The sequence below is a fragment of the Triturus cristatus genome, chromosome 11, assembly GCF_964204655.1.
Source record: "Triturus cristatus chromosome 11, aTriCri1.1, whole genome shotgun sequence".
In the NCBI taxonomy this organism is placed as follows: Eukaryota; Metazoa; Chordata; class Amphibia; order Caudata; family Salamandridae; genus Triturus; species Triturus cristatus.
The window spans coordinates 1,021,225,748-1,021,250,840 of NC_140594.1; positions in this window are offsets into that span (position 1 = coordinate 1,021,225,748).

The following is a 25,093-nucleotide window of genomic DNA, read 5'->3' on the forward strand; positions in this document are numbered from 1 at the left end:
GACTGGTGACAACTGATGATAGAGGGTGGATTTCATATTTCCTCATCAATCTTCTTAGCCTGTGACAGCCATTCACAAGTAAATCCTCACATTTTTAGATGCAGCTGTGCAATAGAAAAGGTCTATACTACACAAATGGCATTTGAGTTAGGCTGGGGATCAGCAATACAAGAAGTGCGGCTCACTTAAAAGAGACTCGCAGAAGAAGTGTAATTTGCTGTTTTACAGTTTGTACATGGATGGTTAGCAGTGAATTTGTATAATTCGCTCATGCGGTGACTGCTGACATTAAATTCAAATAGTGATTGTTAAGTGGATCACCACCAGCACCTCAAAATCCGACCACTACTGTGTAAGTGGGGTCTACTCTGAGCCTCTTATATTGCTCATCAAGGATGGGCAAATGCTTTTACTTGCAAGACCTGCTGGTGATGGAGACGAAGGCAGAGAGTATAGCAGAGAGGCACATAGTATCACAATATGAAACACCTGCTCTTTTTCATAATTAGTATTGCTTTCTGAATTGTGCCACACCTCAGTTCACCTGTATACAGAACCATGCACAGAAAGCACACAGCAGTGATCTGTGTTCATGAGCACATGAACAGTTTTGTAATATGATGTAACAGGATGATTGCATTTGTATTAATTCATTTACAATGCAAGTCACTCACACTGAATAGTAGCACAGCCTCTCAGCTTCTTAAGTCTAGGCTGCCAACGCAAACTGCAGTGCCTGGAGGCGCTTAAAAACAACGGGGGACTCCCCCAGTGTGGGACACCTACACCCTGCACCGGGAGCCGTGCCGAGACTCCATTTCACAGCACCACTTGCGGCAGAAAGGACCGCCAATGCGAACTGCAGTGCCTGGAGTTGCTTAAAAACAACAGGGGACTCTCACAGTGCGGGACGCTTACACCCTGCACCGGGAGCCGGGATCCGCGCTGAGACTCCATTTCCCAGCACCACTTGCAGCGGAAAGGGCCGCCAACGCGAACTGCCGCGCCTGGATGCACTTAAAAACAACAGGGGACTTGCGCGGGCGTGCCCAGGCCACGCCTGGGCGAAGCCTGGGCCAAGGGCGAGCCCATCTGCACCCGTCCGAGCCCGATCGTGACTGGACTGGGCCACCCTCCTTGACCCCTTGTGTTTGGCTTCGACATCTCCTCCAGGGGCCTATTTAATCAAGATATATTCACGAGCGGAAGACGCTAAGTGAAGTGAAGAGAAGGTAACTCATTTACTGTTTGTTTGACTGTTTGTTTGTTTTCTTGAACGGTGGGGAAACGGAAACCCACTATAATATCTAAAACAACTGATACAACATTCGATGTTTTTTTACAAAAAGCGGTAGGGGCTGTAGCGAAGGAGATAGAAATAGTTGAACGTAGACTCTCTTCCGCTCCCTGTGTGGTTCCTACCAAACATATTGACTCTGAGATTACCATACTGGGAACTGACGTAGGGCATAGGACACAACCACCTTTATCTCCTGTTGTAAACATCTCAAGACAGAGTGTTTTACCTACCCTAACCCAAGGAACTGACTTACTTACTGGTCCCATGGAGAGATCTATGGAGACTTGTGCAGAAAAACGAGGGAAGAGAAAAAGAGCCGACGGGGCAGGACCTGATAATATATTGAGGAGTCTTTCGCCAAGAGGTAAGCGAACTAAGCAAACTACCTCAATTGGCAACAACTCAAGAACTCAGCTGGGAGGAGGGAGGGCAAAGATATCAAAAGTCCCGGTTACTGATGTCAATGATATTGATGATAATGTTGATACATTGGGTATAGTTATCAGAGAGGCTCTAAGTCCCATTTTGACTAGATTAGCCAGTATTGAAAAACCGTTAGCTGGGATTTTTAGAGGTCTGGTCGATAGCCCGGGTTCCAACCAATCTGAAAACATTAATTATCTGAGAGGTTCTAATGCTAAGACTATTACATCCAGTGTCCCATCAAGCAGATTGAACCTAATAAATAGGCAATATTGTGATCATGAATAGACAGGACTATAATAGGGAAGTCTTTGGACAACTGAATGATGCTACTTGTTATGAAACTCTCACTAGCAACCCCACAGGCACACTGACCCTATTAATTAACAAACACCTCAGAACTTGGAAAGAGGAAGGGCTACTCAGTGAAGAAGAATTCCTATACCTGAGAGTTGAAAGACCTAGATACCTGGCACTCTACACTTTACCCAAAGTACATAAGAACCTCCCTTTCCCTCCTGGTAGACCCATCGTTTCCAGCATAGGTGGAGCCACAGAAAGAATTGCAGAATATGTAGACATGTTTCTTCAACCTATTGTCCAGAACCTCCCGGCATATATCAAAGACACAAAACACATTTTAAGCCTTCTGACTGATTTACCCTGGCAAGATGACATTATTTTAGCCTCACTTGACGTGGTTTCCCTGTACACAAATACTGACCAACACATTGGGATGCAGGCATTGGAATGGTTCTTTAGCAAGAAACCAGCCGGACAATGGCAACACACAAGAATGCTACTAACAATGACTGAACTGATCCTCAGCAATAATTGCTTCATCTTTGAGGGACACTGGTATAAACAGATTTGCGGAGTGGCTATGGGCTCAAAATGTTCACCCTCTTTCGCCAAACTCTTCATGGGGTACTTTGAAGCCAAATGCATATGGAGTGATACTGGCAGTAGATTCAACCAACACATAGTGTATTGGGGTCGATACATAGACGATTGTCTTTTACTTTGGTCTGGACCAGAAGAAACACTGCTTGAATTTTACCTCTACCTTAACGCTAACACACTGGGAGTCCAATTTACACACCAGTAAAGCAAAACACACCTGATCTTCCTGGATGTCGAGTTGTACATTCAGAATGACACAATACAAATCAAGCTACATCGCAAACCCACAGCCTGTAATTCGATCTTGCATGCTGCTAGTGCACATCCAAGACATCAAATCAATGACATCCCATTTGGTGAATTCCCGAGAGCTAGAAGAAATTGCAGTGAGGACATTGAATTTCACAAATGCTTACACACCATGAAAGAGAGGTTTCAGAATAGACGGCATCAAGCAACCAGCCTGGACAAAGCAGAGAGACGTATCCTACGGGTAACACGCACAGAGACACTCAAGAATAGAGAGCCCTGAGACTTGCAAGCACAACCTGTGAGATTAATCACGCATCACAATAAGAGAACTGACATCATGACCAAGAGTATGTACAAACATTGGGACACACTTAGAGCTGATAAATCCCTGGAGGCATTCACCACTCGCAGACTGCTTGTTACCTACAGAAGGGGCACCACCTTAAGAAGCATTTTGAGCCCCACGATCCCCAAAGCCCTGACCGATACCAATTAGCTTACCAAACAGACATTAGGCTTCCATAAATGTGGGAGCTGCGGTGTTTGCAGGTGGGCCGCTCACAACAAATCCAAATTCAGTGGCCCTGATGGGAGGTAGTATCAGGCAGAACATCAACTGTCTAACACGCTTTGTAATTTATATTGTTGAATGCAAATGCCATAGACAATATGTTGGCAGCACCATCCGAATGCTCAAAGACCGGATTGGTGAACATGCAAGAGCAATCAAACAGGGTGACAACAGATATCCCATGGCCATCCATGCAATCGACTGTGTTGCACAAGGCCAGTATAAACAATTCCATTTTTTTGGGATAGAGGTCATACCGTTGCATCAGAGGGGTGGCGACAGAGAATTGTCTCTATGCCGTGCAGAAGCATCTTGGATCATGCGTCTCCATGCGGTAGAGCAAGGACTCAATACCGACCATGGGCTACAATTCTTTTTGGGTAATTGATTCTATGATCTCATGCTTGTATGATTATGCCTTAAAAGCTGGACGTTTGTGTCCTCATGTTTCCAGCAATACCTCATGACTGTACAAATGCCTACTGATAACGAACACACAATGGGCCATATGTAGGTAACCTAGAAATACTGATTCCTAAATACCGAATTTTACCGAATCGGTATTTAGAAATCGGTATTTGCTATGTACCTAATTTTTCGGTAACTTTTACCGATGCGGTAAAAATCGGTAAATGTTTACTGATTCTACAATACCGACCGGTGTTTCCGAAATGGTATTTACCGAATCGGTAAATACCGATTAGGTATTTTCGGATTCGGTAAATACCGAATCGGAATTTACCGAATCGGTAATTCAAATGAACAGCAATTGAGGAATCAGCCAATCCTGTGCAAACCACACCCCACCCAACCAGGAAGTGGCCACACCCAGGCAGGTGCACACAATCAGCAGACTCTGGAGAGGCTGGGAGTGCAGAGGAGAGCAACAGAGCCAGTGGCTGAACTTGCACAGGAAATCTGACACAATGGCCAGCCAGGACACAGAGAGAGATGGAGGGGAAAGGAAGAGGAAACTCAAATTCAGTCCAAAGGAACAGCAGGTACTTGTGGAGGAGGTGGTGAAGCAGCACAATAAGCTGTTTGGAAAGCAGTCCCTGCAAGTGGCTGAATCAGAGAAAAGACGGATCTGGCTTGGAATCCAGGCGCAGGTAAATGCCATTGGAGTGACCCCCCGGGACATTGATGTGCTGAAGAAGCGGTGGTACGACATCCGTATCATCACAAAGAGGAAGATGGCTGATCTGAAGAAAGAGACCAGCCGGACAGGAGGAGGAAGGAACAGGGCACCTGCCCTGACTGAACTTGAGGAGCTCGTGGAGTCCACGATTGAGCCTGAAAGTGTCGTTGGGATTGGAGATGCAGACAGCTCTGCCAGAGCTGCTACCAAACAAGGTAAGACGCATGCACAGCAGTGTGCCCCCCCTTCCCCTATCCCAAATCCCCAATTGGGCAATGTGAATCCCACTCCAGTACAGGGGTTTGTGCATACCAGCAATGCATTATGGGAGATGTAGTCTGTGAAACCCCTATCATGACAAGATTCGCACAGAACAACAAGGCATGTGACACACATAAGCGATAAGCAGGCAGAGGACAATGAGATAGTGATGCAGAAATTTATTATGATGTAAGCAATGCAGGGCTGCAGGTACACTGAGCTGATGTTGAATTTCTGTCCACAGGCGATACTTCGCGCAGGACTGCTCAGGAGAAGGGAGAGAGGGCACCCCGGAAGGACAGCACAGAGAAGGCCACCATGAGTGCTGGGCAGACAACAGCACCACAGCCAGCATCACCACCACAGCCAGCCACGCCACCACAGCCAGCCTCGCCACCACATCCACCCTCGCCACTCCTGCTGGCCTCACCTGCATCAACACCACCTGCTTTGGTCAGGTCTAGGAGGCGTGCAGTTGCCAGACTGCATGTGTCAGAGTCCTCATCAGAAGACTCGAGGGGGTAGGAAACATCCACTGTGCCATTGGATGGTAGCAATGCCGGTTTGCCCTCCGCCTCTGAGGGAGCACACACAGGTGCCAGACGCCGCCGCAGGGCTCGGGTGCGCAGTCCACCTCCACAGGGTGAGAGCCATGGTGTGTTCTTAGGGCTGGAGGCCACCATGGTGAAGGTGCAGCGCCTACAAGGCAAGGCAATCCAGTCAGTACAGCGCCAGATGAAGGGCCTAAATGACACAATGGGCAACATTGACAGGGGCATAAGCTCAATGGCTGAGGGCATGAGGGAGATGGCTGCGGGAATGCGGGACATGTCCCAGTCCGTCATGCTGCTGTGCACAAAATTCGATGAGGACAGAGCAACACAGCAGAGGGAGAGGCAGAAAATTGATCACCACACAAGGGCAGTGAACCACCTAGCAACTGCCACTTCTCTGCTCTGCAGGCGCTCCGTGGCAATGCAGGAGGGGCTTGCGCACTGCAGCAATGATGTGTCAAGGGGGCTGGTGAGGGTGACCAGTGCACTTGAGGTGCTGCTTACAAGCCACTCTGCCACCACTGGTGCTGTGGATGCTGGGGACAGCGAGGACACCACCAGTAGGAGCAGCATTACCCCTCCTGCCACAGACACACGGAGGAGCATCAGATGGCATGGGGCTGCCACTGGTCCCACAGCCAGTGAGGACACTCAATCACTGGCATCCCGCACTGTAGTGCGTGGGCGCAGACGCTGATGCAGCACACAATTACAGGACACAGTTGGGTGAAGGAACCCTTGACTTCCAACTATGGATGTCACCAATTTGTTAGGCCAGTTGTGCCGTTGTGTTGTGGCGTAGTGCTGGATAATTAAAACTACGTCATAGCATCCAACTACTGGCTGTGTCCCCTTACTTACTTAGAAATAGTTGCATGTGATCTCTGCCCGTCTCACTCTCCCATCTGTTGCTGCTGCCACTCCTGCTGCGTTGGGCTCTGTCTGTGCAAACTCATCATCATTGTCCTCAAAATCTGTTATTTCCACCTCTGTACCTGTCTTCGTGGCAAGGCTGTGCAGCATTGCACAAGTGGCAATGATCTTGCAGCAGATGATGGGTGTGTACTGGCGTGCGCCTCCGCTTTTGTGGTGGCAGTGGAACCTGCTTTTCAATAGTCCAAACGTGCGCTCCACCACGTTGCGTGTTGATTTGTGTGCCACATTATATCGGCTCTCACTCAGGGTTGATGGGTGTAGGTAGGGAGTGAGGATGAATGACCGCACGGCATATGCACTATCGCCTAGGTGAGTAAGAGAGTACCATTAGTCACATACCTCAATACACATTCATATCCGGTAAGTATTAGGGAGTGTCACAGTGATTTACCTAGCAGGTATCCTTCTCCAAATTCTCCGCCAACCAGGCGTGTGTAGAACCCACTGTTCTGGAAGATGTAGGAGTCGTGGGTGCTCCCAGGAAACTTAGCTACGATATCAGTGATTATGTTGCCTGCATCGCAGATTACCTGCACATTTATGGAGTGGGTGGACTTTCTGTTCCTGTAGATGTGCTCAGTGGCTGCTGGTGGGCAGATTGGAATGTGTGTGCCATTAATACAGCCTATAACATGCGGGAACTGTGCCATCTGGTAAAAGTCGGTCTTTGTTTTCAGCAGTTCAGCCTGTGTGTTTGGGAAGCTAATGTAGTGTTGCATTCTCTGCATCATGGCATCCAGGAACTTCCTGAAGAAACGGGACAGGCAACTCTGGGATACCCCGCCTACCGCAGCTATCACCCCCTGGTAACTGCCAGATGCGAGTAGATGTAGGCTACAAAGCACCTGCACATGTGGTGGTATGGCATGCGCCCTTGTTGTTGGATGGTCCAGGAGTGGGTGCAGGTCCCTTATCAGGTCCATGATGGTTTGGGGGTGTAGCCTGTACCTTTCATGTATCTCAGCCTCAGTCTGTTGAAAGAGCGTGATGCGCTGTCTGTAAATGCATTCCTCCCGTTTCCAAATCCTCAGACCTGCTGCCTGTAGACGTAGGCGCCTTGCAATCACATACAGAGCCACCATGGTGTTCACGCTGTTGCATTTTGGGATTGCTTATATGCACTGTGGCTGATTACCACCTGCTTTCACTCAGTGTTAATTACCGACTCTTAAATACTGAATTTGATGGAATTCGGTAATACCGAATTTACCTACATCTCTTTTCTCGTTTTACCATTTCATATTTACCGAATCGGTAAATATGAATTCGGTAAATATGCATCGGAAATTTAGAATTCGGTAAAGATGAATTGGTATTTACCGATTCATAATTACCGAATCCTTCTTTTTGGACTCCTACATCTCAGTTGGCTAAATACCGGTCGGTAACAGGATATTTACCGAATTTCGGCCGTTACCGACCGGTATTTAGCTACCTACATATGGCCCAATATGTGCATGCCTCTCTTAACTCAACATGTTCTATGATATAACCATCAACTTATTTGCCTATTAACAAGTACATCATTTGATACATAGTTTGCCTTTTTTTTTTTTTACATTATCAATGATTGAATTATTGGTGTTTCATTGGTGCCATGCATTATTACTTGTACTTCTATATACTGCAGGCTACGTTAGGGTCGTGTTGCATTCTGCTTACCTCCCTAATAGTATCAGCGCACCTCTATGTTAGCCCCCCCACTCTCCTTTATCCTTTTACTTTTAACTTTCCCTCTACCTCTCATATACTACTCATTGTTTTCCGTGACGCCAGATGTCCACTCCTCACCTAGCGGCTGTATCCATTGCTGTGCGTCTGTTGCATCCTATCAGTATACCCGATCTTTATGCACGTACATTGTCTGCGCATAATTTTTGAATTGACATATTGTACACTCTTATCCTTTGCAACTAGGGGTGGGCGGAATTTGCGAAATTCACTTTTGCAAATTATCGCGAAAATGTTAAAAATCTCCGCAAACACGTGGAAATATCGCAAAGATGCAGAAGTTTTTTTCCCGCCCGTTCGCGGTATGTTCTGCGTGGTCGCGGCTCGCCAACTTACCCATGCAGTTGCTCGCGGGCGCGGCCATCTTGTTTTCACTTGTCTCGCGGTGCATGATCGCGAGAAGAAAGACGTGATCGCGAGACAGTGAAAATGGCTACCAACAATCCAACATCTCGTGGAGAACGCGACCGGATCGGGAAAACTTGTCGGCGAACGCGGGGATTCAGGTAAGGCGATCGCGCGCACGCAAGAATGTATTATTTTACAGCGCGAGCAAGCAAAAAATTTCTGGTAAAATGCGGATTGCGGAAATTTTGACATTTTCGTGCTCTCCGCGGAACGTGAAAATGTCAAATTATCGCAATTTCCGCGAGCGGAACAGATTTTGAGCCCAGGCCTATTTGCAACTCACTTGTGTGACCGTGTTCTCAGTAGCTTTGTTTGGTACTTTATTTGCAGCCGGAACTTATTTTTTTTATTGTCATCACCTCTCTACATCTTAGTTTATTACTGTTTCGTAATATTCAGCTCTGGAGTTTACCGTAAGCAGAGCGTATGCTTGTTTCCGCTTCCGGTTTTCAGTCATGATAGATTTAGCGCTCTAGTTTTTATTCCGTCTTCTTCATTTATGCGGAAGTCATGCACACACTTCCTGTAGTTGCTACACTCCTCTTCTGTCTGGCGTACTCACAAGGACCACCCGATACTCTTTGAAGGTAAGATCTGGCTGACTTGTTTCCCTTACGATTTACTTTGCGATTACGTTTTTAACAGGGCGCCGTGTGCCCTCACTGGTTCTGCATCGGCTAACCATGGCACCCGGCTTTTCTATTTTATATGCTATCCATTGCCACGCATGAACTCATCACATTTCATATGCACCTCATCTCGATTGTTCTTTTTATCTATTTTGGTTTTCCCTTTACACGCGCTGACTCACCGTTTCTTTTTCGAGCCGGTCCTTGGCTCTCCCGCTATGTCGTATAGTTTTCACTAAGGCCTGAAGTCGACTCAAACACACAACCTATCACATCACCGCGTTTAACCCATGTCATGGTATTTTTCAGGAGGTTCGACCTTTTTAACTTGGGGTTTACACTCCTTAGTGGTCGAGGCCTTCTAGACACACGCGGTAATTTTCGATTGTCCCGACACGCTGGCTTTGAGACGCTGCTACATAATACTTGCTTGATTTTTATCACATTGCCATGCCAATATACTCACTTTGTATATTCTCCACCCTTAATTCTCACTTTGGTCCACTCGCCGTCTTTGCCGCTCCACTGTGTTCATGAATACTAACCCTCTTACCACGCATACCACCTGACTCAACAGCTTACAGTACCCCTTTTCTCTTCTATAGATTGATTTGATTGTGGTACTTACCGATACTTACTCAACACCCATCCTGGGATTGAACTTCCTTTTACCAGCCGGGACGGAATTACAACCGGCATAGTGGTGAGCAGCTTATTATTTCTCCCACACACCACGTTTTGTCCTTAGTCATGTGCAACGCATGCACTCATATCTTCCCATTCCCTTTCTCCTTCTAGATTTACCATTCCGGACTTTCTGCCCTTGAGGTAAGACACCTCTCGCTGTACTTTACGATTTTGCCACATTATTGAACTTTCCTCTATCTTTAACTTCAGAGGGTGTTTCCCCAAATTTTTGACTTTTGGTAATTGGCTTACTGTCTCCCCTCTACATGTCACCCTTTAGTCATCAACATTCCTCAGAATTGTCATGTCTAATTTCAACCATTCATTTGTTTAGTACATCGTGTTGAGGTAACATTAAGCAACAACATGATGTCCACACGCTGTGTACCTCCCTGAATTTTATAATACCGCACCTTGCACTTCACTGTCTCTGTTTTCTAGTTTGCACTTACTTCTGTTACACCTTGGCTGTTTAGTATCGCCTCTAGTTTTTCTTACGTTGTGTTTAACGTTGCTAATACCATGCCATTGTACTATTTGTAGCCCTGAAGAAGTCGTAGGGTTAAATCCCTGACGAAACACGTGTTGGCTGGGCACATGGTCTTCGAATAAATCTACACAGAAAGAAAACACGTCATCGGATCACAGTTTTATTGAAATTGTTATTGTGTGCTTTATTCATCACTTAAAGTAATTGTTACTGCTTATTCTTTTACGTGTGCACAGATTTTTGCTGTTTCTCTGTATAAGACTTCGGTCTGCCTGGGGGGTTTAGGGTTATCCCTTCATCTGTGGCACCGTATTGAATTTCTATCCACTACTGACGTTTACACGCAGAGGCGCATCCATGCACCGCATTATTAGAAACCCCACACGAGATTCTGTCTAATAAATGCAATACTTACTATGAATGTACAGGCCCCTCTTTTTGATACACAACCTATTAATGAGGATAATGGTGGAGCAACCCGGGAAAATCCTGAGCCAGTCCCGTCTAGGAACGCAACAGGGAATAACATGACACTGGGGCAAGGGAATATAAATCACTCTATGACACCTGCGACAGCAAGGGCTGGTCAGCCTCAAGTTAATATAGTTAGTAATGAGACTGGTCGAGAACATAGGGTAAGGAGGGGTGCTAAAGATGTGTTGATTTTGCCTCCACAATGCACACCATATATCCTGGTCTTGAAGGAGGTCCCCTGCTTGGAAGTAGGTCAGGAAGAAACTTGCCAAAGTCTCATAAACAAATCAGCCCATTGGTGTTCCAAAAAATGTCATCAAAGATAAACTGGCTTAAAAATATAATCATGGCCAGAGGAGTGAGCTGGTTGGGCCACACAACCAAAAGCGCGTATGGGGATTGTGTTGTAATTAACTTCAATAATGCTTGGTGTGCACATTTTGCTTATCCATTGGGCTTTTTCTATCCTCCGCTACACAAACGCCGGACAAGGGAAATCACACATAGGATGGGTCTTAGAGAGAACATGCCTATGCAGCCACCCTTCTCTATTCATCAAAATCATTTTGATGTCCACTCAGGGGTTTAGAAATCGATTGACTAACTGGGTGCTCTAACACTCCTGTAACTCCGGTGACAGCAGGGTCTTCCCATAGAGATCAGGGGGTTGGAGATGAACTAGATTCAACTGTCTAGTGTTCCACCGGAAACCCTCTCTAACAATGTAATTCCTAATATGAACAAATGGGACAACTGTGAGAACTCACCCCTCTACCAACATTTATCCTTAAGTGAGACCTTGTCTAGGGAGGGTCCTGGGTCATTTAACATGGATACACAAGTTATGAATAATGAAGCCACTTGATTGGATAAATGTGGCAAACCAAAGTTTCTTCTTAGACTCAGCTCATGGAATATTGCAGACTGTGGCTCTAAACTGTCAGACGAGTCCTGGATAACGTTTATTACAGGTTTTGATGTTATTTGCCTCCAAGAGACATGGTACATGAAGGATATTGTATTGAATGGATATAGCTCCTAAATAGTTAAAGCCATTCCCTCACCATCAGGAATGGCTAACGGAGGTCTGGCAATGTTGATCTCAGTAAAGTTTGAAACTATAAATGTTACAGTTGTCGGCACCTCCCCCTTGTATCAATTAGTCATGATCTCCAACCTGGTACAATCTAAGTTATTAGTGATTAACTGGTACTATAATATTTTTAATCATAGTACCTCTCAATTCATTGACGCATTACAGGTAGAAAGTAACATACTCTTAGAGAAGTCGCAACCCTTGTGTATCCTTTGGGTGGGAGATTGTAATTATTCAATTTGTCCTTATAGCTCTGGCCATGCATGTTGGTTGTCAAGTATGGGGGGGCAGCCTTTGGCACATTTTAAGCATACTATCCAGGGTGAGGCTCTTAATTCTATCATTTTGGCGAATGATTTAGGCCTTGTTAATGACTTAGTTAGCAACCATGTAACACAGTGCCCTACTTACGCTGGGGTAGGTAGGGAGAGCACTATTGATTTTATGTTTATATCACAAAGGTTTCTGTAACTTATCAATGATTTTGAGGTGGTCCCTTATAGTGCAAGTGATCACAACCCACTTATAACTGCAATTAATATAATAGCTCAGCCGGGTACTGCTCTGGGCCATAAAGTCTCTTTTAACCCTAATAAAGGGGTAACACTCAGATGGAATAAAGTAAATCGTATTGAGTTTGAAATTAAAACTGTTGTATCATATTATGACTCTATTTTGAAGTGTTTAGCAAATGACCTCTGACCTGCTGAAATTATTCAGGAGTTTCAATTGATCTGCACGAATGTAGGCAAAAATTTGACTAGAACAATTAAGGTGGTGGACCACCCAGAGAAAAGACGGTTTAACGCGGAATGCACTAGAGCACACAAAATTCCAAAACTGGCATTACACGCAAACCCTCCAGATAGGGCCCAGATCAAAATTGCCAGGAAAGTTTACAAAGATTCAGAAAAACAGAGGAAAGAAGAACAAAGGTGCATAGCCTGGGATGACCTGGATAGAGCGAGCACCCTCAAGGATTTGAAAAATTTCTGGGAAGTCATAAACCGCCCTCTATTCAGTGAGGAGACAGGCAGGATGGATTTCCTCATTGTGGCAGATGCCTGGGTATCCCACTATGCGACCATATTCAATCCTAAAAGCCGCATATATGAGATCCCCAGTGAGGACCTGCCTTTAGATTTGACCTCAGCACACCATCTAAGTGCATCAATCTCTGTAGCTGAGGATGAAGGAGCCATAGCTAACGGTATCAGCAAGAAAACACCTGGCCTGGATAGTGTCCCACTGGATCTTTTTAAAACGAATCCTTAACTGAGGGCCCCATTACTGTCTAATGTTATGTTTTTAAGGCAGTGGTGACTGGCCCTATCCCGGCATACTGGAAGGAGGCTATAGTTAGCCTTGTGTTTAAAAAAGGTAACAGGTCTGATCCCTTTTGCTATAGGCCTATTTCCTTAATTGATGCCACTGCAAAAGAATTGGGGAGGGTCGTCCTTGCAAGATTCAAAAATTGGGCCAGAGACTCAGGGATTATTGAAAGATCACAGTATGGCTTCAGGAGGGGCCGGGATACCACGGAACAGTGCCTCAACCTGTCACTGATTATGGGCAAGTACATGCGGGCCAGGAAGGTTTCTATCCATCTGGCCTTCATGGACTTGTCGAGTGCCTTTGATATGGTCAATCGGGACAAGTTGTGGGCACTGATGGGGAAAATGGGAGTCGAGGAACATTTGGTTTCTCTTCTCCGTAGGCTCCACACCTCTACATCTGTAAGTATTAGATATGGCGCCCATGGCGAAAAAACTAGGCCTATTGCATCAACAGAGGGTGTCCGCCAGGGATGCATTCTAGCACCTTTACTTTCTATAATTAAGGCTCCCGGTTTTATGGTATTTTTTTTTTTTTGCCATTTCCGTCTGTATTTATCCATTTTTATTTTTTGGGCATTTTATCTGTATTTATCCACATTTATTTTTCCCACAAGTAAAAGACGACGCTGCAGCTAGTATTTTTCCACATTTATTTAAATTGACAATGCACACATGCACTTGTTTGTTATTGGTCAACACAATACATTCATCTGAAAACTTTGCCATTCGCAGAATGTCACAAATACGCCTAAAAGTGCTATCAAAAGCCATTTTCTCAGAGCCTTGCAGTTTCTGTTATCGGCACAGAGTGCCACATCCACATTAACAGCAATTCAAAATATTAGGTACAAATGGAATAGGGACTTTAATCTAATTTAGCAGTAAGTCTGATCTCAGCACAATCATAAGGACTCTTGCTGTTTGGCTGTATAGACACCCTCTCAGGTGATATAGATTTACTAGTGAAATCACTGCTGTTTCCATCTAATTATTTTAGGCAAAAAACGTTTTAGCATTTAGAATTAAATTAAGAGTAATAAACCATACGATACTAGTGGTCTCTTGCCTAAAATATGAATGTTTTGTTTTAAGTGCAAAGCCTTTATTGTAATGCCATCTACCAGGTTGAGATTCCACAGTCTTTGTGGAGAAGCTGGGATGTAGGAGGCAGGGTCGAAAAACAATCCAAAGATGCTGAATATTTAAACATCATAATTTAGCAGGGACTAAAAAGCAGGTGTGAAAGAGAAGGTTAAATATCAAAGGTGCATATCGTGAGCAGTGTTTGCCTTTATATAAGCATAATGATCAGTTTGTGCACCCGAAATGTCAACATTGCATTAGCTCAGCTGTGCTTACTATATTTTTTTTATCAGTTCCCTACCTCTAAGTCCAGAAGATCAGGAAACCGCCCATCAAAATTGAAAATGTGCAGAATTAAGGCCGTTTTGTGTCTATTTGTTGAGAACATCCATCAGGCGTGCAACGCCTATAGTGCTAAACGGGCTTAACCCCCCCTCCCACTCCCCAGTCGTGTGTGTCAGCCCGGGTTGAGACAGCTTCTGGCACACACACAGACAGTTTTTGAGCTGCCAGCCGCACCCGAGTACTTCACAGGTCTTTAAAAGACCATTCACTTGCTAACGAGGCTCTGTTGTTTTTTCATCCCTTCTTAGAGCCCCGGCCTCTCCACTCTGCTTATTGCTGGAAGAATTCGCCCCTCCGAAATTTTTATCAGCCCCCCCAGCCCCTCCCCGAATGTTGGCTCTGTTTGCACCTCTGTAATCAAGTAACGTGGATCTGCTCACTAACAACAATAGGCATGAAGAGAAACATACTTAGTACAACAAGATATACAGTTGTTTCTCCACTCAGAAATATTGCGCTGTGATACGTGCTTTCACAACGCTTTCCATTTCTGAGCTCTAAACTTCTTATTCCGATGTCCTCATTGACTGGTTGCCATAGTGTGTTCCAACTCCCCCCCCCGCCCCCCACACTCACAGGAATATAGCGCTGTGATACGTCTTGACCATGCGTTTCCATTTCTCAGCTCTAAACTTCTTATTCCGATGTCCTCATTGACTGGTTGCCATAGTGTGTTCCAACTCCCCCCCCCGCCCCCCACACTCACAGGAATATAGCGCTGTGATACGTCTTGACCATGCGTTTCCATTTCTCAGCTCTAAACTTCTTATTCCGATGTCCTCATTGACTGGTTGCCATAGTGTGTTCCAACTCCCCCCCCCGCCCCCCACACTCACAGGAATATAGCGCTGTGATACGTCTTGACCATGCGTTTCCATTTCTCAGCTCTAAACTTCTTATTCCGATGTCCTCATTGACTGGTTGCCATAGTGTGTTCCAACTCCCCCCCCCGCCCCCCACACTCACACGAATATAGCGCTGTGATACGTCTTGACCATGCGTTTCCATTTCTCAGCTCTAAACTTCTTATTCCGATGTCCTCATTGACTGGTTGCCATAGTGTGTTCCAACTCCCCCCCCCCGCCCCCCACACTCACAGGAATATAGCGCTGTGATACGTCTTGACCATGCGTTTCCATTTCTCAGCTCTAAACTTCTTATTCCGATGTCCTCATTGACTGGTTGCCATAGTGTGTTCCACCCCCCACCCCCCCCCACTCACAGAAATATAGCGCTGTGATACGTCTTGACCATGCGTTTCCATTTCTCAGCTCTAAACACTATTGAACTTTGTGTTTCATCCACCATTCATTTGAATATCACGCTGTGAATAAGTGATTGATTCATTCATCTTGCCTTCTATTTCTGAGCTCTAGATACATTCTCATACTTGCCACAGTGTCTTTCATCCCCCATTCACTGTTATATCGCGCTTTCATACGTTCATTCGCCATGCTTTCCATTTCTGAGCTCTAAGAAAATACGGTAACATGCCACAGTGCGTTCAATCCCCCGTGCACGTAATATAGCGCAGTGATACATGCATTCACCGTGCTCTTCATTTTTGAGCTTTAAGCAGTTTTATGCAAATACTGTAACTTCACACAATGTGTTTCATACATGCTGGTTAGTGACTCTGGGATACACAGAGATTGTATTACACATGTATATTTTCTGTCCGTCAGACCCGGTTTTATTTAACAAGCAGGGAGTATGTTGAATTTATAGAAGAATTAGCCCCCCCCGCGAAATTAACTCATTATCTTGAATGGCTTTTTCTCACCCCATAAATACTGAGAACACCAGAGGCAATACTTACTCTGTGAAACAATTACCATACCATCCCATTTTGCAACTCTCTGCTGGGGCACAGCAGCGCAGCAAAATGTGCTAGTATTTTCCCGTTTTTAAATATAAATACAGACAAAGGAAATCTTGTTTCCCGTCTGTATTTATATGTAAAAATCCGTTTAAACGGAAAACCGGGAGCCCTATTTATAATTTACACTAATGGTCTAGAAGCGTTCCTGGTACAGAAAAATCCTGACTGTCCACACATTGGGAGCGTCCAAGTTCCGCTCCCCTCTTATGAGGACGACACTGTTCTCATGGCCATAACTGCAAATGGCCTTCAAAAATCTCTTGATGCATTCTCTGAATTTATTCTATCGCTGGACTTAAAGGTCAATTTTGTGAAATCTTATGTCATGGTCTGTGGACCTCAAACAACCAAAACCAGAAATCATGCAGTTGGCTCAATGAGAATTGATAAAATGAAAAGGTTTAACTATCTAGGGAATATTTTTACTAACAAGCTCAAATGGATTTCGCTTGTGACATCAAGAATGCATAATGCTAGTAGGGTGATTGAGGGACTTTTTAGTTTTGCATCTAAATTAGGGCAAAAACCTTTGACCGAGCTTGTTACAATCTATAAGGCCAAATGTGTCCCGTGGTAACATAGGGTGCAGGTGTCTGGGGGTACCATAACAGCAACCAGCTGCAAACTATGGAGAATACATTTATTAAAAGGCTGCTGATGGCTTCAAAAGGTGCCCCTACTACCTTCTGTCATCATGAGGTGGGGCTTGAATTTGTTGAAGATTCTATAAACATTGCCCCCCTACTTTTATGGGCCAAGATTTGGCTGTCGGTGGAGCTAACATTTACTAGAGATATTATCATAGACTGTCTTAATCTTGGTGGTGTATTAGATATTCGCTGGCTATCTTTTGTCAGGGATAATTTTATTAGTTGGGCCTGGGACAATATTTTGATTGCCCTGCAAACATTCCTGAGAATGCGAAAAGAATTATTAAAGAGGCATATTACGGCAGGGCAAATGCCCGCCGTTCCCAACCAGAGGTAGCAGGTCCTCTGTGTTTATTTCCAGCCCAACAGCAATTTTATTTAACAATTACCTTAAATATTCAGACTCGCTTTTACCTAACAAGATTACGGCTATTGACCCTGCATCTTTTAGTAGCTTTCCCGCCACAAGCTGGTTGGACAGACAACCTTGCCCCGCCCCTGCGACAATTTGGCAGTTCAAAGCACATTGCACCTTATGCTTTTTTGTACCCTATATAAGGAACCTAGGCGCAGATTTTTTGTCCCGATTTTAAAAAGCTCTAGGCCAAGCTCTTATACTGATGGTTTTAATCTCTTGTATTCTTTGGCCACATCAGACATATGTATTGGGGTTTCCAATTTTATTAAGGTGGTAATTGATATTAGAAAACGATATTGATATCTGTAATGGATTCACAATATTTAGAATTAATAATGAATTTCTTTTTAGTGTTGTTTTAGACTGATTTTAGGGATGGTATTCTTAATTTTAATTCCTTTTAGTAATAATTGAAATAACTGAAGTGATTATCATGTGTATGTAATTGGGCTATGATAACTACAAAATGTATAGTTGATTTTATGTACTTTTATGGGTTTCTTTCTCTGAAACCGAATAAAGTTACCTTGAAGATGTTGATGAAGTCTAGGACTCACCATTGATACGGTGTGTACATCAACCACCACTCAGATTTCATTCTAAAACACTGTTCAGAATTGCTGTGTCTCTCTCTGAAGTAACTGGGAACAGAGATGGGTCAAAGGCAGGAACTAGAACCACAAAATATAGGTGCTTTAGTATACTTTTCACCATCAAACCCATGAGGCTGGGAGTACTCATGAGCTTAGGGGACCACAAAGCAGCAAAAAACAACTAAGCAGACCAGGGAATGGTTGATGAGGTACTTCCTGCTACAGTTTGTACATTACTGCTCATCTGTGGGTCTCATGAGTGATAGCGTTTGTCCATTTTGCACCAGAGTGAAAAAGAAGAAAACTGGAACAGGCACCAAACTAAGGAGCATGGTCATATTCTATCTCAGTTGAAACATCAGTGGGTGAACTTAAATTAATTACTATTGGTTACCATCTTGCTGCATTTGGTCACTAGCTGTGCATTTTTGAAGGCCAGCCCAGACTCAAAAGTAAATCAGCAAACAACACTCTACTGCTTACATTGATGAATAAGTTGTTCTATTGTATTGCTGAGTCTTAGCTCGGCTCTGCTGCCGGAAAATTGTTTGAGAATTGATGTAAAGGAAATATATAGTTGGAGGTGATTGGTATCCTTACGTTATGCTCTGTTCATTTGTAAAGCAACTTAGTGCTGCATTGTGGCATTTCTGTAATTTTCTAGTGTACTCAAACTGTTCTTTGATATTGTAGTTGGTTGTTGTTTGTATCATTTAGAGGTAAAGCATATTTTACAGTGGCTAACAAAGGTAAAATGGCTAATATATTGTTCAGTGCTCAAAATATTTTATTGATAATTAACTGTGTTTAATGTTTATGGTCCGACTCAGCCAGATTACTTATTCTGGCCTAGTGTAACACAGAAATGTCTTCAGTTCAAGCATGATTTTTGTATTCTAGGTGGGGATTGTAACCAGATTATGGAATATTTTATTGATCATTCTACATCAGTCTGTTTTATACCCAATAGATCTCACAAACAATTCCAATCATCTATTGCACAAAATGGTTTAGTTGATGCATGGAGATTACACAATCCTACTGCTAAGTAAAGGTCTTTCCATTCTCCTCCACATGGTTCCTTTCTAGCTTAGAAGATATTTTTATTAATAAATTCTTTCTTCAAAATCTTATTTCCTCCACTATTGAACCCATTGATATTTCTGACCATGCACCAGTTGTTGTTGATTTGGATCTACTCCCTTCACATCCCAAGTCAAATAGATAAAGATTTAACACTTCTCTTTTATCAGATCCAATTTTTTCCTCTTCCGTTATCTCTTTTGTCAATTTTTTTAATTTAATGCCGATTCAGTTAAATCTCCACAGTTGGTGTGGGGCACTTTTAAGGCCACTACACGTGGCTTTATCATTGATTTTTGTTGAAAAAAAAAACATTTTCCTATACAATACACATCCCTCTAATTGAACATTAGTTGAATAGAAATCAATTTTATTCTGCTTATTCAGATTCTTCTTTACAAGAACGTATCTCTGCTAAACTAAGTTTTAATAATATAACTTTGTATAATGCCTTGTTAATTTTATTATGTACTAGTGCTCATTATTATGTGAGCCGTAACAAGGTAGGGAAACTTTTAGCTAATTATTTAAAAATCCATAAAGTGTGTACTTCTATTACTTCTATCCATCCCTCTGATGGAAGACATTTGTTCAAGGATAATGATATTTTATGAATTTCGGACATTTTATGCTCAGCTCTATACTTCTGAATCCCCAATTCATTCTTGCCTTATTGAAGAGTATCTTGATGATATATCTCCTCCTCCTAAGGATTTGTTTAACTCCCAATTCCTAGGGATTGAAAGAAAGGAAAATCACGAGGCCCTTAAGGCTTTACTGTGGAATCTTATTTACATTTCTCAAATATACTTTAACCAAAATTAGTACAACTTTTTAAAAAAAAATTATCAATCCGGTAAAGTTGGGAGTACATTCCTTGATGCTACAATTTGTCTAGCAAATTTGTCAGTGCAAAAATTATGGCCCAATCTCCCATGTAAATGTTGATTACAAAATATTTGCAAAATTGCTTGCTTTGCATCTTGGACCTCTTTTATCTAAACTAATAGGCAAGGAACAATGTGGGTTTGCCGAGGGGCACTTAACTTTGGATAATGCAAGACTTTTCTTTAATGTACTAAATAAAGCTCCTTCTCTTTCTTATCCTTTAGCTGCAGTATCCATTGATGCTGAAAAAGCATTTGGCAGGGTGAACTGGTCTTTTTCATACAAATCCCTTGCCTGGCATGGTTTTGGTCCAAAGATTATTTCATTGATTTCTTTGCTTTATTCAGCTCCAAGTGCTTCTGTATTACTTAATAGCCTTTTTTCTCATTCTTTTCCATTACAATGGGGGGTTCGTCAAGGACATCCTTAATCACCCATTTTACTTATTCTAGGTCTTGAACCTTTTTTATCCCGTACCCGCAAGAATACTCCTATCAGATTTCCAATATGGAGATAAACATTTAAAATCATCTGCTTACGCAGACAATATTCTTCTTTTTCCATGTAATACATATTCTTCCATTCCTACCCTTCTTCATGAAATTCCTACTTTTTCTGTTGTTTCAGAATATAAAATTAATTTGGATAAAACTGAGGTTTCACCCATTCTAAAAGATTGTGTAATGTACTCTTTTCAACCCACTGGTTTTCATTTAAATAAGTCCAAGATTAAATATTTTGGTATTTGGTTTAATAATTCTATCACAGATACAGTCAAACTTAACATGAAAGAAGTTGTAAATAGAGTTGATAAACTCCTATCTACTTGGAATCCCCTTTTCTTATCGTGGTGGGGCCGCTTGGATTCTATTAAAATTATGATTACCCCTATTTTACAATATATTTTATCTATGATTCCCATACATATTCAATCTATATATATATATATTTTATTGACTCGCTTCTTTCCAAACATTCTCGTACTAAAACTAGCATAGGGCTTACGTGAGAAATTGACTTGGTATGTGATTGGTTTATTAAAATATGGAATAAAATTTGGTCAAGAATATTTAAAGTTTCAAGGACTCCTTTGACTACTAAGAGCCTTGTCTTTTTGTATCATAGATTATACCATACTTCCACCTCTATAGCTAATTTTACAAAGGCAACCAATAAGACCAGTTGGTCATGCGGTCATTCTAATGGAGATTTATTACATCTTCTTTTTTTCTGTCCTCCTACTGCTATTTTGGGGGAACAAATCTGGTCCCAACTTTCAAAAATGCTTAGTCTTCATTGTCCTATGTCTATCTCTTTACCTTTTCTAGGTAGTTTATCAAGTGCAGTTATGTTTGAGGTTCATGACAAGGGTTTATTTGATCTTATGCTGGCCTTTTACTACTAATTGGAAATGTTCCACCAATATATCTGTTGTTGCATGGTGGAATAATGTTTGTCATTATCGTGGGTTAGACATTACCATTTCTTGTTGTGTAGACCACAGGTTTATAGGGACTTATATTGGATTTCACTAACTAAATATTTGAGTTTTCTTGCTAATAAACATGCAACTCTTACTCGTTCTGAAAATGTTAAACCTCCGTAAGTTGTAATTTTCACTGATTTTTGTTATATACTAAATTTGTATTATATTTGTATTTTTTCTATTCATTACATATTTTTTCTTATTTCAATGCATGCTACTTTTCAATCTTCAGTTGTATATTGACATTGCCCCCTTCCCTCCCTTTATACCTTTCCCTCCTTTCCTTAAGAATTTATAAAAGTATAAACAGTTTTTTGGTATTTTATGTTTGTAAATATGCATATTGTATTTGTTTTATATTCTTCTTGTAGATATATTTATGATTTTGTATTTTTGACTTCAATAAAACTGATTAAACTTTAAAAAAACATATTGTATTAAAATCCTTATAAGAACTATCATCATTAAAATACTGAAATGTAAATAGAAAAGTAGAAAAAGGAAAAAAAATATCTGCTGACAGTAATAAGCTACTCTAATGTTCACCATTTAGGCCATGAAAAGGTATATCTAGGATATTATATACCATATTCATACATGCCGACATTTTAGAAGAGAGAAGTGGGAGATTTAAAAAAATTATAATCGGGAGAACACATTTTCCCCATTGACTTCTACTTGAAGGAAAGACAATTTTAGGTAGGAAGCACCCACAAGAAAGCCTTTTTTTACTTCAGAAATCTGGAGTCTGCCACCTGAATCAAGTCTATTGGCATGTATGCATAATATAAATATTTTAGAAAAGACTAGCAACATAGGCAGGCATGTTTCAGTGTCTTCTTCTGGTGAAGGTCTCTACCTTCTGACTTAGAAACATTTTTGGAAGCCAAACTTCTTTCAGTGGGGCAAACCAGCAAGTGTAATTCGACTGCCAATGTGATGTGGGTTGCTATGGCTCAGCGGTTGTCTTGTGGTAACTCCTGGTTCTTTTGACAAATATCCTTAGAAAGGTATCTAAGTCCCAGCTTTTAGGTTTGGGCAGGAGGAAAACACTCTGACACTTATCTAATGGACCTTAGGTGCACCACATCGGGGTCAGGACTCACTCAAGGGGAAGCGGCAACCAGGGTCTAGGGCTAGTACAGCTAGAGCTGGTCAGTGGGGCTCTACAGGAAGATGGGAATCTTGCACCTATTGTGTCCCTGTAGCTTAATAGGAGGCTACCCAATTAGCCTTAGGAGTTCACTATTCTGTCCTGGGTTTAAGTCATAGCCGGTCCAGCCCTTGGGTACTTTCTCCACAGGTTACAGTAGGTGTAGTCCATCCCTTGTTGTACTGAAATTTGTTTTTTGTTAGCCTAGGGATTCTATGCACTTTACCACTTCTAACCAGTGCTAACGTGTTTGTGCTCCCTCCCCTAGACATGGTTTGATTATCAGTTTCAGTTTCAGTTTTTAACGTCTTTATTTCGATTTTTCATCATAAAAGACACACATATACACAAAATTACATTAAATACAATTAGTGCGCCGAAGTCATAAAATCATAAATATTTAAATACACATACTAAACAAATCAAAAAGAAACAAGACAAGAAAAGTTAAGGCAAGGCAAATCTAGTTAAAAATCTCAATTAAACATACTTATAAAGACGTCAAAGGGAATTGTATGAACATTTGAGCATATATAAAAAATAGCAGATCGTCAATACTAATAAAATCATAGGCCAAAAAAACAGTGGGATAACACAGTATACCAGTTATTTGGGTCATGATACTATGAGCTGACTGACTTAATCCTTATCAGCCAAGCCCACCCAAGGAATTTGGCCAATCCTATGGTTAGCCATTCAGAAGTGTTGGTTCTCAAGATGTACAATGCTTCACTACTCACTCGGGTGTTTAGTCTAGTACATATAGGTTTCAGCCACTTATTACGTGGTTCACAATAAGCAGTACAGACAAATAAAAAATGACCTAGTGTTTCTTTGCAAACGGTACAACAGGGACAGAAACTTGACTCCAACCTCTGCCAGCCACTAGTAAAAGCCCTCAGAGGCAGTGTACCTACACGGAACTGATGGTATAGTTTCCTATCTAATGTTTTAAGGATAACATCCCAGTATACTTCTTTGTTAGGTACTGTTTTGTGGAGCAAAAACTGACCTGTCAGATTCATTTTCTCAGAAAGAGCCACAAGTTCCGTTTTTACCATAGACCAAAAGAGAAGTTTAAATTCATTCTTGGTAGGGAAGGTTTGAGAACCCGGCTCCGACCAAAGCAAGGGAAGACCCATTTCGGTAAGAGTGTTCTTAATTAGCTTTAGCCACGGTACGTCACCTGCCCCTTGTTGCATTCTCACATCCTGTAATTCACGGGCAAACATGGCCAGCTCCGGGGTGGACCATATGCGTCTCCATAACGCCACCATCCTATAGACGGCCTGGTGTTTAATGGTATGCATGCCCATGTCCATCAAAAGTGGAAGGACTGGTGTTGAGGGGGGGAGACTAACTAGGTTTCGAAGGAATTTATTCTGTATCCTATCCAAGACAACCAGGTCCACACATCCCCAAATATCGGCCCCATATAATATGGCTGAGCTGATTTTAGCACTATAAATTTTAAGTGCGGGCAGTACTCTTTTAGTCAGGGAACACCGCTGTACTTTTACTAGACAACCAGTCAGGCGGGCAAATTTCAAACAGAGTGCCGCTACTTGATCTTTCCATTGTAGCCTATAATCCAAGGTAACACCAAGATAAGTCATTACATCAACCTGCTCCAATCTAGACCCATTCATTAAAACATGGCCCCTCAGTGGCTTTTTCTTAGTCAGGACCATGAACTTGGTTTTATTAATATTGATCTCAAGATCATTCATATTGCAAAAGTCCATGAATTTATTTATTGCTGCCTGTAAACCCTTCTGTGTTTTGGCCAATATGAGAGTATCATCTGCAAAAATTAAAAGAGGGAATTTGGTCCCACCCAGTGAAGGAGCATCAGTGGGGGTGTCTGAGAGGAACTTAACCACCTGATTAATGAAGAGTACAAATAGGGTGGGGGCCAGGACACAACCCTGCCTCACACCGCGAGTTACGGGGAAGGAATCGGTAACCTGGCCCTGGCGACCCCATCTGACTCTTGCAAAGTTACCCTCATGCATCCTGATGGTAAGTTCTAATAGTGCACTAGGGACCCCCATCCTTCTCAATGCTGCCCACATCTTCCCTCTGGGGACCAGATCAAACGCTGATTTGAGGTCCACAAATGCAGCGAAGATCTTCCCGTCTCTCAATAACACAGTTTTCCAATAGATCATGACAAATCTTAATATCTGATCAACTGTGCTAATGTGTGCTCTAAAACCCGCCTGCATTGGAGACAGAATATCTACTTCTGACATCCACGAATGGATCTTCCCTAACAGCATTCTGGCTATTACTTTTTGTAGGGCATCGATAAGGCTGATG